The following is a 15472-nucleotide window of genomic DNA, read 5'->3' as shown; positions in this document are numbered from 1 at the left end:
AAAAAGATCCTGGTGTTGAAAGTAATATTAAATAAATTCTAACAACAGCTTATCAAGGTTAAACGTGCTGCTGTTGTTCAGCCGCTGGTTTCCTCTTTCTGGTGCAAAGTGGGCGATGAACAAACAAGAGAGACGGACAGAAAAGCCGATCAGCAGATCATTGATCAGTTTCATGATTGAAGTAGCAGCAGGAGAGGGAGGGGGAGAGAAGAGGCAGTCGCTCCATATATCGGTTGTTAAGCTTAAGGCTGGAATGCTTTACAAACATTCAGAGATGAACTTACACATTTGCTTTACTTCTCTCTGGGATAACTTCCTTGGAGATAAAATGCCAGATGCTACAAATACACACAGCCGCTCTATCACGTGACGCATACTGCTGCAACGTGCTACGTTATGAGCCGAGTTAGGCCGTGTTGCAAGTTTTGTGAGGTGTTTTTTTTTATATTTAATGGATCGGATTACAGTTTTTATTTCTCTCCGATATCCGATCCAGTAATTTACGTCAGTATCAGACCGATACTGATACGTAATATCGGATCGGTCCATCTCTAGTAACGGTTGATTTTATAGTTCTATATGCTATATTCTATCCCATGTTCCAAAAACATGTTTAAGTAGGCTTTAGTTGAAAGCACCTTTCAAGTTGCTTGGCTACTAATGCCAGTTCTTGCAGGCTTTATAATAAGCTAACATTTGGCACCAAACATCACAGCTGTGGATTTCACCGAGATGAAATTGATGTTGATCTTCTTATCTAGCTCTCAGACAGCAAGTAAGCAAATTCAAAAATGTCTGTCTCACAGCTTAGTCACAGTTTGTTTTTCCCTCAACAGTTACCTCTGATTTCCCAATGTGTGTTTGAAAGCTTACACAATAAATTAGGTGTGGGTATTTGAAATGGAGAGTCTGTGGTTGCTTTACATTTTATTTCATTCTCCTTCATTTACATTCCTGACTTGTGGCGCTTTGCAATAGTTTTGCTAGCGTGTTCACCCAGTGCCACCAAGACAAGGTACATTTATAGCCTGTGGTGAGACTGAGGGGAAGAAAAGGGAAAGACAGATTAGCTGCTTCTCATTCAGTAGTCCAACTGGTTATTGCGCCTCTGACCCACATTCACCCCTGAGGTTAAAGCAGTGACGCATCTGAGTTTTGAAACGTGTTTAGCAAGTTCAGCCTTAATTTGACTTTGGAGTGACTTTCAGAGAGAAATCTTTTGGGGCTCATTAAATGCAAGCATAGAAAACGAATGCCCACCGGTGAAGCGGTTTCGATTCTCCCACCTCTACCAACAAACAAGGTGTGCTGCTTCGGTAAAGCAAATAAATAAGCAGGTCTGTCTTTGTGAAAAGTGGCTCACTGATATGGAAGTTGTCAATCTTAAGAAGAGCTTTTAGCTTAAAAAGCCATTGTTATTCTCAGTATAACTAGATGTTAGTGATATATTGAAAGTGTTCATTTTTCATCATTTTGTCGCAAAGACAGAAATTGTTTGTCTTTCTCCTTAGTGCTGTCCTTCAATTTTATATTTCACAAAAATACCTTTATTTGCACTCACAATGCCCTTTTTTTGTAATGCTGTTGAAGGAATGATGTGCATTGCATCACTAAAGTGATGCTAACTTGACAAGTGAAATAGAAGTCAGAAATGTGAAACAAGAGTCTGGGGAAAAAAACATAGTGGCAAGGGGGAAGAAATCTCATTAGCTATGCAAACCCAGGTGGAAGCCCCATTTAAATTCCAAGGAGACTGGATCATTAAACATGTGATGCAATTACAGTAAAGCTGAATTAATTTCTCAATCATAATAATTAAAATAAATACAAGATAATGAAGAATTGGAGCAGAGAATTGTGGGAGCGGTTTGGAACGTCTGCAGTGTGATTATGACAGACTTCCCAGCATGAATCCCAACACGTGGACTTAGGCGACCTCGCCACCCAAATCAAATCTGACTGCAGAAGATTTTGAATGTGTGCCAAGCTTAGCTTGCACACATGGCAGCAGAGCCTCAGCAGTCTCTCAATGGGGACAGTCAATCAATACAAACTGATTACATGATTGGATCCCCTGGGCACCAAAACTTCATCAATCAATCATGCCTCCACCTTCCAGGCAGCTGTGCCTCTCTAACCGTCAGCTCTGCCATCCAAGAATGAAAAGAGGGTGGAGGGGTGGGGGCATAAATATGTGCTAACGGGTGTGTCTGTTTGTTGGTGTATCCGGCTGGTGGAAGGGGAGAAGCAAAGATATGTCATTGTCTTCTATGTTAACACCAAAGTTGCAATTACAATAGCAACACAGGATGGCCTCTTAAATCCAGATCATAAGAGGACAGACACTGTCTCTCACCTGTCAGATTGTTAATAACTCAACACCATGCACAAATTATCCTTTAAATAGTTATTTCAAAGACAGATTTAGTTCAGAAATAAGCTTCTTTCTCTCGCTCTCGCTCGCTCACTCTCTGTTTTTGCTCTCTTTCCTTGTCTGCTCGAGCTACTATTCCTCCTCCTCCTCCTCCTTATCCTATTCCTCTTCTCCCGTATCAAAATCCCACACAGTAATGGAGCCAGTTTACATTATTTTTCCCACACTCTTCTTTTCATAAATAGCAGCACAAACAGAAACCAGAGAATGTGAACATTTCTGCGGTGAAACAATGTTTAAGAAAGCCCAGCACAACCGTTTAGAGGTCAGATACCGAGCGGTGTATAATGAGGTTGACCAGGGGCCAGGGATACAGGGATGAACTCGGAAAAAAATACTGACCCATCACGACCGATTTGTGGTGTTTGATTTCAGCGGATTTAAAAGTGGTTTTATCATCTAAAGCAGGCCTGACCAGGCAGAAGCCCTCTGGGAGTACAACAGGTCCTCAATCTCTTCTTAAGCCCTACAGCTTCATAATGAGAGTAAGGTGGGTTTAATTGGTTTTATAATGAGCCTGTTTTTTGGATGTTACACACACATTTGCACACACAAGCATGCAAACAAAATAAATTACACACTTGTACTCGTCTGTTGCCTGCTTTCAATAAATCGGTAGTTTTAAATTGTGTGTATGATTACTTGTTTGATCAATACACAATCTGTTAGACTGCAGAACACACATACATAGTATAAGAATACTTATAGGGCAGCACTTGTATTGAACCATTAACTATTTTTTAATACAGCCCACATAAAATTTAGGTAATTTCTAAAACTCATGTAACCATTCTCCTTGGGGACAGTAAGAATTAACAGTTTAAATATTTTAATGACAAAATTGCCTTCACAATCTGCTGCCCAGTCAAGCATCATTCACTAATTTGACCGATTTTAACAGTTACAGGCTACAAAGCTCAAGGCAGTCTGTATATGTATAGGTATTTTTAGTCTTTAATGGGATAGAGGGAACAACAGCTAATTTCAGACTGACTTCATTTTTACTTCTGTTGCTTTCGTCTCTGGGGACAGACCCTGTGAACAGGTATCGGCTGTGCAGTTACACTTCAGCATTGTGCTAGATTTTAGAGCACCTCAAATGCTTTTTGGTTGTGCTTTGCTCTTTTTTTTCATGTTTAATAGTAGATTTGATCCACCGTGGATGGATCACATGTCTAAATAGGGTTGTGGTAAAGTAGTTAGGGCATTGCTTTAAAGTCAATACCAAGGACTGCATATTTTCCAAAAACCTTAGGAAACCTCTTTTTGTTGAACTTCCTGTGTGGTCTTTGTCATGTAACAGAAGAACTGTACTGTTTTGCCATTGATACCACATGTTCATACAGTATGACCTCAGTGTGCCTCGCATTTCATTCTCTCATCCCAGCCTCTCACAGCTGACAAGGATATATATTTAACCCATGAATAATATTTAAGCCAATAACAGCAATATCCTTCCTGCTGCTGAAATTCCCTTGCAGAACCTGTGATGGTTATAAACAACCCAGCTTAGTTTGGCCTCTACAAACAGATATGCAACCTGAGCCCATGGGCTCTTAACGAAAACAGCCTAGCTTTCTAGTGGACGGCTTTGCATCTTAAATGCTAAGCTCCACTCTTATCCTGTGAGAGCCAAAGAAAACAAAAAAAAGACTTCTAAGATGTCGCTTGGTTTGAGCCGTTTTGGCTCCGCTGTAAAGCTGCCAGACCTCGTATGAGTAATACACTCAGTCAAAAGTCTCTCCTGTGTGTATTTACAGATGGGATTGATTTCAGGCAATGATATTAAAGCAGAGGAAGTACACTCATAAATGTCTAAAACGACCTGTTTTCTCCTGAAAATGGAGAAACATTGTAAAGCAGATGATTCTTATGTTTATGCACTGACCAGCCACACTTGAGAAAGAAATTCTGTCCATATATAGCCAACCAAGCTGTGCCCAGTTAACCTAAACATATGGATGATGACCCAGGAGGCAAAGAGCAGTCTGTTCAGTAAATCATTCCCAATCTGCCACTCTGACAAGGTTTGTCCCTGAAGACCAGTTGTCTGACGCACTCTGACCTAGACATGGCAAGTCTGGTATAGCTGTTCTTAAACAAACAGTTTTCTAGTCTTTATGCCACATTATGCCAGAAATCAATATTTCATCCTCCTCCATGCATGTTTTTCATGTAAAACCATTAAGAGTAATAATCAGGACTAACGTTTGCAAGGAAACCTCACATAAATCTTCCATTACTCTGAAAACAGGAGCAGAATGATTATACACGCAAGACTAGATCCGAAGTATATGTATTCAGAGTGTAAACAAGACAGATTTTGGCACAGAACTCACAGTGGATGCTCCCTGGCTGACTCCGTATTGTGACACAGGGCATGCAGTAACATAAGGGCCAGACAACTGTCCACCTTTAAGGTTGAGTGGCTGGCATATGGTCCAATTGTAGATGACAGCCAAGGAGAGCGTGCATTGATTAGCCCGCATATCCATCATGGCTCTGTGAATGCTAAAGAGACGAGCTGCAGCAGCTAATGAACACAAAGAGTGTCACTGAGGTGGAGATGTGTATTACAGGACACGACTAATCATTCAGCCATTATGCTAACCACAGTCACAAACAGGAGCATATTGATCACAGCCACTAGATACGCTGTATGTTGGCAAGTGCATACCTAAAACGCGATTGCCAACTGGGTTGGAAAAGAGGTCATGACATTCAAGTGTGTGTGTGTGTGTGTGTGTGTGAATGCATGTGTGTTTTTGAGATTTATTGTTAAAAGCCTTCCAGTTCCAGCAGCCAAATTTTCAGTTCGCTTTAACCTTCAGCTGCATGGCAAGCTTCCAGGTTTTCATTCCACAATTTCTACAACTTGACCACAGTCTCCGCTCAGTCTGTGCATGTTCACTTCTTTTCTGTCTCCTTGAGGACATGGTTTCCTGTTCTCTGTTTCCTGTCCTCCTCCGTGCAGCCCCCATCCCTCCAATCATTCCCATTGTTTGTCAGGTTCCCATGGCCCATCAACAAAAGCGGTGGGAGGGGGACAGTGGAACAATTCATTGCACCCGTATGGTCTTCATTTTCCTGACCGCAATGCAGTCACAGTCCTGTTTCCATTTGTGTGACCGCACAAGAGAAAGAACAGATATAAAGGAAGAGAGGACAAAGAGTTGGAGGGAAACATAGCTAAATAAAAGCCAGTAAGGAAAAGAAGAAAGATGTACACTTTTCTCTGTTATCACCAAATTGCCTCTCTTAATACTATTTTAGCTGTACTGAGACATTGAATTGTGATCCGCTCTAAAGATTTTTACCCTTAAGGTCTGCACTCTTAATGCAAGATGAAGATTCTTCTCGGAGTAGCCTCAAACAAATCTATTTTTCCTGCTCTCCTCCCCATTCTTATGATTTCAATCACCACGTCTTCCTTTCTCAGTCCCCTTACAACCGTGACTTTGAAAAGTTCAAGTCATTTATCCATTCACTCTGGGATTTCTTCAGCCAGTCAACTGTCTCAATAAGCTGTAATGAATCCACTATTTGCACATGAGAGTATTTGACTAAGGCTTTATTTGCCGTGAGCTTAACATTTTCAACCATTTCTAGGGAAATACTGCTGCTGAGTAGCTACAGCCGCTGAGGTAATGTGCCGGTCTGTTTTTATTTCGTTCTACACTGCACTCGTAAATGCATCCTTCAAATTATATTTGCCACCACTGAGGCAGTTTTCTTGCAGTGATTGAATAGTAAAGGCATCACTGGCTTGCTCAAGAATAGGGCTGAGGCAGCTGCAGGGATCTAATTTGTGATGCTTGTCAGCCTTGTCTACCTAAGGTAAAGTCCTGTGGCACACACGAATGAGTTAATCATAAAATGTTACTGCACTTTCTCAGTGGCAGTGATGACTTCGCTGATTTCTCCCTGAACATAGAAAAGCACTACATAGGATAAATTTTACAAGAAACTTGGAAGCATCTCATACTGAGTTGCACAATATTTTTAATTTGCTCACTTTGTCAGAAGAGCACATAGTTTCACTCTGTATGGCCTAGTCCCATGGCACAGTCCTTCTGAGCATTAATGTGCTCAGCAGCAACATTTCCTCAGAAAATCAATTCCACTCATCACTTGTTATGTGTTTTAGGCTGCCACAGGGTAAGAAATGGCATAAAGTCATTCTGCAGTGTGTTTTCTGCTTAGGTACTTGCTAGACTATGGTAGCTAAGAGGCAAAAGTTTACAGTCCGACTGTCTTTCGTACAAAAAGGTCGAGAGAAGTGTTATCCTAAATGTTTTGACCAAGTGAAAAATATGTAATTAAAAAAGGAAAGTTTTCACAGGATTCTGTGTAGTCCACCTTTAGGAGGAATAAGCAGAAGCAATGGTGTTCTGTATAATTCTATCACTCTTTTATATTGTTGCAGAGGAATTTTGTCCCATTCTGCAGCTTCAGTTCATTGAGGTTGACTGGCATTTGTATATGCACAGCTCTCTTTAGGCCTGGCAAAGCCATTTCAGTTAAGCTGAAGAGTGGACATTGACATCTTGATTCATCTTGACCTCACATTTGACCTTTAGAACACTTTGGTATGCAGAGGCATTTATAGTTGACTCAGTGACTCCAAGGTGCAGGGCCTGTCCTTAACATCACTGCAACACTGGTATTTGGTTTTTACCCCACACAGTGTTATTCATTATGGGCCAATATCTTCCAATTTGGCCCTCTCAGTCATTTTTAAGATAAACTTTGGAAGCTTAAACCTGCTGTCATGTTCTTGAATTTGCTGGGACGTCCACTTCTGGGAATATTTTGTGTTAAGACACACCCAAACACTTTAGAAAAGCAGCAAACTAGTAAAACCTTTCAGTTTTACAGAGGTGGTCACATTTGCTGATGATCAGCTAATGAGCTGAACTGTTTAGCAGCACCTGGCTGCTACATTCCCTCTTTTTTCCTATCCGATTGTTCAGTCTGACGTCACTAGCCGTGTCTGGGCCTAAACTGCTGCAGGTCCATATATCAAATGATCACTGTGGCATTACTGAGAGTTAAAACACTGTCTTAAGTCTTTCATCTTTAATAAAAAATTATCAGCGTTCTGCTCTACCAGGTGTAACAACTGAGTTTAACATCCAGGCATCCATGAAAACGGAATTTATGACATTTAACGGAGTTAGAAGTTAGCAGGAAGTTAGCTCGCTAGCTTCCATCTAAATACAATATAGCATGTCCTGACTGCGGGGTTTTGGAAACAAATTAAAACGTACAGCTTTCTTATCACTTCCAACATAAATGAAGACAGAAAACTAAACAGCAGTGACGTTTGTAGGGTTACTGAAGTTTGGCTAGCTGGTATATAATGATGTGCTACGTGACCGCTAGCGACACAGCTATGTTAGCATAATATAAACAAGCTAACTTTTTTTCCACTCGATAAAAGTTAACGTGAGTGTTCTCGGTGGTCAGGAACAAATGTAATCGCATGGCAGGATGCTTATACTATACTATTATATATTGTACATATATTTATTAGTTTCAGATGTAGCCATTCTTGTATTTTGCTTGTTTACGTTATTGTATTTTGCACAACTCTGTTGCTTGTGAAGCTCGCACACAAGAATTTCACTCACATGTGCTGTACCAATGTACCTGCACATGTGATGTGACAATAAAAGTGATTTGATTTGATTTGATTTGATTTGATTGTAAAAGGACCAAACTTCAGCCAGGAGAACAACTGAGATAATCCATCCACAATACGAGGTTAGTCATTCATATACTGCTGCATGGGCTGGGCTGTAGTTACATCGTAAGGTTTTAAAAACTGAGCTTAAATAAATGATTAGCGGTAATAAAAAGCCGAGGGAGGTCAACGGTGATCACTGACTTTTTTTTAGGAGCTTTTTAAGATTAAATAGAAGAAAATACAAAGCATTAAACATGTTAACAACACAAAAGCCATATTAAACGCAGACTACTTTAGGCCCGGAAGTAGGATTCGTCACGTCATCACTTAATAATCGGATTGAAACAGTGTGGGTGTACTCAGTTGCCACTGCATACAGTCTTATCAAAACTTTCTCTTTTACATGAACGTACAGCATACATAATATACTTTTTGCTTAATTATCATAGTCTGCACTACACAAGCTGTACAGATTGGATCACAGGACCTATGACTGTGGTGTGTACTACTAGAGCTTGATGCTAGTAGGAATTCCAAATGATAAAAATAATATGAAACAATCTGAAGCATAATCTGCTGCTTTTTAGTCTGGACTTTGTAATAATGAAGTTTTAAAGATCTCGTGTGTGTATATCACAAAGTAGAGGACAGAATGTCCATGGTTACTGATGCAGCCTCATCCCACATATTACGGCCATCTGGCGTTATGGTGGTGCTATCAGCAGGTAAAATCTGATGCAGAATTATAAAAAGCTATAAACAGAATGTATGTTGTTAACCCCTTGCATTGAGTGTAGAGGCTACGCTTGAAGCCACTGAGGTGTTCGATGGTGGAGCTGACAAAGTGCCACTGTTATGAAAGAAAACTTGTGGTATTGAGAAAGTCCAATAATTCCAGCGTTGTTGTTATCTTGTCAGCTTAAACATTTATTGTTCACCATTGATTGCATTTGCCATTCCACAGTTCGTCTTAATGTCCAACATTATCAAACATAAATCACAACAGCACAGCGATCACAAACTGTTTGGTCCTTATGATCAGTGACCCTAATTAAATGTTCCTGCCTTAAATGCAATCACTCACAAACACAAAAAGGGACAACTAGAGGCATGCAAACACGAACATGGCTCCTACAGTGAGCTTTGTGTCCTCTTTCCACCAACAATTATTTAATCGTCTTAAAGCTGGTTCGGAGACGAGTAATGATTCCATCAACCTAACTGATAACTGTAGACATGCCTGTAAGCAACAATATCACTGTTCAGGATTCTACCAGGGTTTTAAAGGGAGTTTTTCCTTCCCACTGTTGCCAAGTGCTTGATCATAGGGGGTCGTTTGATTATTGTGGTTTCTCTGTATTACTATTATTGAGTATTATTATACTGTGGGGTCTTTACTTTACAATATAAAGGGCTTTAAGACAGCTGTGCTTGTGATTTGGTGCTATATAAATGAAATCGAATTAAAATTTGACCTAAACATATGCGAGTGCGTTTAAAAAAATATCCCACCATCAATCAAAGTGTGGCGAAAACCTGATATGACCTCGATTTGTTCAACAAATATATACTGGGAGGTCTGAAAGATCTCTAGGTATGGGAACCTGGTCGTAAAAATTCAGCCTCACTATATCGAGGGTGTGAAACACTGTTAAGGATTGATCACCTTCACCTCACGACTTGACAAAGAAGTGTCTTGTTAACTTTCAAGATTTCAGAACATACTGCCAAGAAAAGCACAATAAAACTAGTTATTCGATCGGTGATAATCATTCATTTCATTCCTTCCATCCTAAGGCTTGCGCTTTAAATCGTTTCTCCACTCTCTCTATTTCCCACGTATGAGTTTTCAGTGTTTCTTTCAGTGTTTGTTTAAATAGACATGAAATCACTGTGTGTAGACTAAAGAGATTCTTTCTTTCTGAAAGCTCAGGGACAGTTTTTATGAAGCTGTTCAGATTTGTTCCAGAGCATCACATGAGCAAAACAGAACCACTGAATTCAGATAAATGTGCGTCATTGTTGCACATAAATTGTTAGAACCTTGGTGTGAGACAGTATTTGTGCCACTGAAAGTTGCATCTACTATTTCTGTACCTCATACCTTGAGACCAGAATGCATTTTAATAAGGATCAGGATGAGATAATCACTTCTATCCGGATTCACCTCATTAGCATACATCCTGCTAAGTGTAAAAGCCCCATTTTGTGTTCAGCCTCGAGTCACCCACAGGGTCATATTACTTCACTAAAATCAACCACCTATGGCTACAAAGCTGCAGCAGATGATGATTGAAACGTCCTATTATAGCTGGAACAGGAGCAGTCTAATTGAGACACATTGATGAGCGCATCCATATGCTGCACGGAGCCTGGATACTAAGATGGTTATCCTGGTGACCTTTCACCCTGGTTACACCCTTTCTGTGGCAGGCTTGACCTTTGCTATGGCCCTGCTGCTGCAGTGATCCACTCATGATATTTATTGTCATGCCCCATTTCCACTGAGACTGTCCATTTGGGGGTGATAGAATAGGATTGGAGAGGTGACCCTGTGCTCCTTAGAGGCTCCTGGGAGTCTGAATCATGCCTGCATGTTCTGTCAGCGTAATGGCAAACTCTGGCCTTTAAAGGCTGCACTTAACAGCGGTAACGATGGATTACTACTGCTCACCCAAAACTTAATGCTTACCTCCTGAACAAACACGAAGTCTCCCTTTTTCTCAGTGTTTTATTTTTATTTTTTGCCAGTCTTACTTCCCCTTCATTCTTAATATGTCCTTGTTTTTTTTTCACTTAATATCCCTGCCTTTCTTCCTCCATATCTGTTGCTTCTCCTTTTTCCCCAGTGGTCATCCTTCTTTCTTTGTCTCACATTGCCTGACTGTTTTCTCTTTCTCTCTCTCCTCCACTGTCAGCCTATCTTGTCTTTTTCCCCGATGGCTCATCAAATGAAAGAGCTGCAGTGATGCTATCTGTGCCCCCAGTCTGGACCAGTATGTGTGTGTGCGTTGTGTCAGACAGATTGCTCCTCATAAGACTGAGGCCCCCGGGCTAATGTCACAACAGTCCTCTCACACATTTCCTCAGTCAGCTGCACGCTCTACAACTGTGCAGGAACCAGAGCCTGCAGTCCCAACAAGTCAATTCAGTTAGATCAGAAGAATGAGCTTTATAGGAACTTGATTATAATAACTTGCTACAGTACAAAACATGACAGACAATGAGCTGAATCAACTTTATGAATCCCACAGAAAGGGGTCATCCCGTGGTCTGTGGGACTGGACAAACACATCAATCTTGAAGAATTGAGTAGTTCATACTTGTGTGATTTTTGTCAGTCAATTCAGCAACATATTTAGCGAGCATTTGTGTTTGATTGCTTTTCTTTGCTTGCCTCCCTGCCTGCCTCATCAAGGCAGGTTCAGCTGAATTTCTTTTAGGCTTACCTTGATGAGTAGTTACACATGCAATAGACTGTGAAGGGCTTAGTATACTTGGCCTGCACCAGAGAGTTTTAAAAAATATTTTATAAAAACAAATATTTAACAAGCTTCTCCATTACTGTACCGTAAAATTAAAATTATAAATGAATGATTAATAGAAATACTTTTTTTGGTATCCGGGCGATTATTTTGAGTCAGTTTCAGATATGAAGATTTGAGTTGTCTTTCAAATTAAATAAACAGATTGTATTTTTGTGTTTTTGGACTGCCAATTAATGGTTTCATTGGTTTATTTTTTATATAGCACATTTAATTACAACAGGAGCGTTGACCAAAGTGCTGTACAAGAATGCAACATACATTAGATAAAACAACAAGCTTTGCTACCGTTTAGACAACTGACAGAGTCAATAAACGGTTAATAATGTGCTGAAATGTGTAACAACATGAAGACTGTCTGTTAGTGTGCACTATCATCCCCTTTTAAACAGTCACCCGAAGTACACTTGTGGCCTTTTCAGAGAGTTTCTTTGTTGGTATCTGTTTGATAGAAGAGCTAGGAGCTCTACAACCAGAGGCTCTCTGTTCTTCAGCCATGAATATCTTTTTAAGCTCTAATTATGTAGCACAGTTATTGGCTGGCCCATGTGTTGTGTTTACTGTCACTGTAGAGATATAAGTCATGTTCATGTACAACGTCGTTTTCCTGCCAGCGCTTGTTAGGCTTTCCAGTGCTAACGCACACGGCAGATATGTGTGAGAGGCGTGAACTGGGGTGCCAGTTAGCTCGTGTTCTGCATTTTATTTTTGGCACGGCAGCTGGTACCAAGGTTGCTCAGGGATTCTGTGATTATGTGGACGGCACAAGAAAAAAAAAATTGTGATGATTACAAAGAAAATACCAAAATCCACAGTGACTTAGTCAGACTGTTAAAGCATTTGACCCTGGACTGTGTTTGTCTAAGGCTTTTGACCTTGTTTCTAAAAAATTAAATCTTTAAAAGGCTGTTCTTAAAATAGCTAGGAGCCATAGTTAAGCCAGTGCTACTTAAACAAGTGTAAAAAGAGAATTTGTCGCAGGCTATGTTCAGATGCAGATTTGCTGTGTTATATAAGGGAACAGAATGGTATTTGCTGAATGACTCAAAATAAACTACAGAGCTTGTGTTCACTGTTATAAAGAAACATGTCACCCAGTGTAAATGTGAAACAGTTATGTGTGTTTTAGCAGTTTTTTGACAGCAGCTGAGCTCAGAATGATTTAAAATAATATACATCTGGTTTGCACAGGAAATACTAGTCAATTTAATATTGGATTTGATCTTTTTTGCCTTTTACAGAAAAAAAATGTTTCATATCACCAACTTATCTGTAAAAGAAAATTAACATTAGATTTTAAGACATTCGTACAAGGCGCTATAACCATGAGGCTGAATCCTGGAATTGAAAAGAACTGGAAATCATATTTTAGGGTTTGAAGCAGAGAACACACACATGTTTTTGAAGTTTTAGGGAGCAACATGAACTAAAACTTGCACAGAACACTTAGGTACATTTAATTATGTTTAGAAACATGTAAAAATTCTTATTAAGCGGGGCAAAATCATTTTCTAAATCAGTGAAGTGGTCCTCGAGGTAATTTGTAATGCTAAAAGCTATTCAACCCAAAATCCACCAGGGCACTGTTAAACAAGAGCCACTACAGCTGCATAATGTCCTTTTACTTTAACACAAAGGAACTGAAGGAACAGACGTGCGCTTCAGTTTTGGCTCAAGTAGTCATGGATGGAGATTTACATCAATTTGTTCTCAACTAAGAGCGACTGTCTGAGGGCTGAAGCACAAAATGTGGTGCTGCTGTACCTTTGTTCAGCTGCGTAATGTCCTCCTACCATAATAACCATGATATACTTAACAAAACCAGTTATGCTAATTAGATCATTAATTGAACAGATTATTGCATGAATTTCTGTTAATGGATTAGGGATCATTATTACATGCGCGTGGGTGAGACACAAAAGCTGCCAGACGTGATGTATTTCAGCGGTGTATATCGCAGAGATTTTGATAAATTTGGTAATTTTACATGTGAAAAATTTGTCGTGTCAGCAGATGTATCTGATATAACAGTATCTGCTTTGCTTCTGCAATATAATGTTTAACGTTGCTCTAGGACCATCACTTGGACTGACCAGTCACATGTTTGTGATGATACAGCTTTGCAAGTCAGGCAAAATACCGAAGTTTAGCACTTCCTACAGAGAAAAATGTGATGGTGGGGGTTTGTGTCCAATGTGGAGATATTATTTTTAGACTTTGTGCACTATTAAGTTACTGTCAATCGATGTTTGGGTAAGTTTAGATGCTAAAACTGATCGATTATGTTTAAGTATCATAGTTTCCATGAATGCATATCCTTGCACAGTGTTAATTATATCTTAAGACGCTTTTCTGGCAGAAACCTTTAAAGGCAAATGTCTTTTATTGTAATTAGTATGCAAGTGCTTTATTTGAAGAGCACTTTTAACTGACATAAAGTCACAGCACAACAAAATGATTGCAATCATTTTAAAAAATTGTTAAAAAACAAAACTATTGCTATCAGTATGACACCATGTTACAGGATTTAAAAAGTAATAAATGAAAGAAAAAAATAATCTCAGCAGAAGGCCTGGTTAGACAGAAGCCTTTTCAAATGCCTTTTGAAGGAGTCCACAGAGTCAGCTAAATGTAGCTGGAGTGGTACTCTAGGTGTCACAGACTGAAAGGCTCTGCCCCTGCTAGTCTTCAATCTGGTAGGAAGAACTAATACATTTTGATCCTGCGACTGAAGACTGCGAGCGGTAGTGTGTTTAATAAGATGTTGAGATAAATGATCTGGACCTAGTCGATTTAGTGCTCTGTATATAAGTACAGAAAAAGCATTCTCAAAATCGACTGGGAGCCAGTGTGAGGAGTATAAAATAGGGGTAATGTGAGCTCACTTGCTAGAACTTATAAGGAGTCTGACTGTAACATGCAGCATTTTTTCCCCCCTGAGTTACAAAGATATGATATCTCAAACACATAACTGCTCAGCTCCTGTGATGATCCTGGAGCAGCAGCAATTATGATGTACAATATCAGATCATGCCATGCAGTTCTGCTAAGCTTGTTTAAAAAAGCTGCCAAATATGGGATTGAGATAGTTAAGCTCAGAATATCTGATTGCACGGTGGAGAAATGAACCTGCTGTCACAGTGATGTAGTCCTGGCTTGAGCTTGAAGCTTGCAGTTTTTCATGTTAGAACTTGAAAAAGTAAAGTTTAAAGATAAGCTGAATAGACACACAGCATTTGTGACTAAAAAGTATGTAAATCGCCAATATTTATAAAAGGGAAGTCCTGAAATACTGTACAACACATTTAATTTTGAAGTGTCTCGTTTTGTCAGTCCCTTTGAATGATGGCGGCAGAATGAGTTACCCATTTCCTTTCGTTTATTCATTCACCCAAAAGTTTTATAGAAGAGCAACATGATGCCATGGGATTGTAGTGTAAGAGCATGCCACGGGCATGTTTTGTGTCATTTTTGCACATTTTAAGTATGTTCAGTGTTACAGGGAATAATTAATCATGTAAAAATACATTTAAAAATGCATAAGCAAAAACAAAATGTAGTGTTAACACACAAAATTTCATGGCATGCCATTCATATGGTGTTTCATGTTACCACATGACCCCAAACTAATTATCACAGGAGGCAGAGCAGCCTTAAGAAATCATTGATGTGTTTTGTGTAGAAACGCAACATGGTAAATCATCAAAAGATGCATAATCTCTTCTCATCTTTCCCATGTCTTGAGATCTACCAATTCACCACAAACAATACAATTCATGCATGTCAGATTTCATTCTTTTTAAA

The 15472-nt window shown here is 39.6% G+C and overlaps 1 protein-coding gene across 1 annotated transcript in view; it reads right to left on the bottom strand.

Annotated features, from left to right (window-relative positions):
- LOC102304529 (plexin-A2) overlaps positions 1-15472 on the bottom strand; it is an 82648-nt gene that overhangs the window by 49005 nt on the left and 18171 nt on the right. The window lies entirely within an intron of this gene.

Source organism: Haplochromis burtoni, unplaced genomic scaffold (genome assembly GCF_018398535.1).
Source record: "Haplochromis burtoni strain Fernald_Lab_line unplaced genomic scaffold, NCSU_Asbu1 Contig_26, whole genome shotgun sequence".
NCBI lineage: Eukaryota > Metazoa > Chordata > Actinopteri > Cichliformes > Cichlidae > Haplochromis > Haplochromis burtoni.
The sequence above is the reverse complement of the archived record's forward strand: the minus strand, read 5'-3'. Positions and strand labels throughout refer to the sequence as shown.